This window comes from Rhinopithecus bieti, unplaced genomic scaffold (assembly GCF_001698545.2).
Source record: "Rhinopithecus bieti isolate Rb0 unplaced genomic scaffold, ASM169854v2 scaffold_82779, whole genome shotgun sequence".
NCBI classification, from domain to species: domain Eukaryota; kingdom Metazoa; phylum Chordata; class Mammalia; order Primates; family Cercopithecidae; genus Rhinopithecus; species Rhinopithecus bieti.
Genome location: NW_016875285.1, coordinates 35 through 1,603, shown reverse-complemented (window position 1 = coordinate 1,603; position 1,569 = coordinate 35). Strand labels below are relative to the sequence as shown.

General features: G+C 58.7%; 1 long non-coding RNA gene across 1 annotated transcript; it reads left to right on the top strand.

Moving 5' to 3' along the window:
- The first annotated feature begins 28 nt into the window (after window positions 1–28).
- Window positions 29–828, top strand: LOC108525656 (uncharacterized). The gene is made up of 2 exons (XR_001884312.1): window positions 29–216; window positions 306–828. It is a non-coding gene; the product is annotated as an uncharacterized LOC108525656 (long non-coding RNA).
- Window positions 829–1,569: the final 741 nt, after the last annotated feature.

The window sequence follows — 1,569 nt, the reverse complement described above, 5'->3', positions numbered from 1 at the left end:
CTCAGGCCAAAGCTCAGGGTGGGAGGACTGGGCTGGGGACCAGTGTTCTGGGCCCCACCTGACCACCCCTCCTGGCCCACAGGCAATGTGACACCAGCACGTCTGCAGCAGGTGGCTTTGCCCCTGGTCACTGTGAATCAGTGCCAGTAGTACTGGGGCTCAGATATCACTGACTCCATGATCTGTGCAGGTGGTGCAGGTGCTTCCTCGTGCCAGGTGAGCCCCAGCACCCGGTCCTCTGCACTGTCCCGTGGCACACCTCCCCAACCCCCCACACTCACTTCTCCCTCCCTCTTCCCTCTCAGGGTGACTCCGGAGGCCCTCTTGTCTGCCAGAAGGGAAACACGTGGGTGCTTATTGGTATTGTCTCCTGGGGTACCAAAAACTGCAATGTGCGCGCACCTGCCATGTATACTCGAGTTAGCAAGTTCAGCGTCTGGATCAACCAGGTCATTGCCTACAACTGAGCCCACCACAGGCCCCTCCCCAGCTCAACCCATGAAAGACCCAGGCCCTGTCCCATCATGCATTCGTGTCTGTCTTCCTGGCTCAGGAGAAAGCAGAAGCTGTTGAGGGTTCGACTCCCTACTTGGACTTCTGGCATGGATGGGGCTGAGTGGCTCCTTGAGTAGCAGTGGCTCTTCCTAGAGTAGTCATGCCCAGGCCGGGGACCCCACCCCTCCTCCAGGGCAACCCCTTGGTCCTACAGGAAGAAGCCAGAGCTGCTGGAATGAATGGCAGCCCTCCCTGGAGAGGCAGCCTGTTTACTGAATACAGAGGATACGTTTACAAACTGAATACGCATAATAAATAACTGCACATTCTCCATCCACGGTCCATGGCATGAAGGCCCAAGTGGGTCTATCAAAGGCCCACATCTCCAAACCCCCTGTCCCGCCCTCAGGACCAGGCCCACCCTGGGCAATAGAAAACATAATCCCCAGAGCTTCAGGTCCTCAGAGACACTTAGGGAACTGGGAGGAAATTCTGAGGCCATGGGACTTGGTTCTCCACTGCCTCCTGCACAGGGGGCAGTGAGGACGGCAGGAGGGTGTGTCTAAGGCACAGTTGACTTGGCACAGAGTGGTCTCTTTAGTTTTGTTTCCCACTGGAGGTGGCACATGCAGGAAGAGGAGGGCCTGGCCCAGGCTGCCGACTGGCAGAAGCTGAGTGGGAGCCAAACCCTCCCCCAATGGCAGGGGCCCTGCAGTTGAGCTAAGGCCAAAGCTAGGCCCTGGCTCCATTCTACCCACTGAAGGCAGCTGTGGGGGGAGGGGCTTGGGTTCCAGCCTGGTTTGTGGTAGGGGGAGATACCACAACAGAAATGGGGATGATTCTGGCTCAGGCCTCTGGGAAAGCAGCCACCCAACCCCACCCACCTCCCACAGGGGCTCCTTCCAGCTTGCGACTCAGCGGGACCCAGACTGGAAGGTTAATGCTGTGAAGGGACGCAGCACAGGGTGGACAGGGCAAGGCCAGGTGTGAGAAGGCAGTGCCCCAGGCACCCAGGGTTCAGAGGCAGGTCACACAGTACGGCTAAGTTCCAGGGAGGGGTGCGCAGAAGCTCAG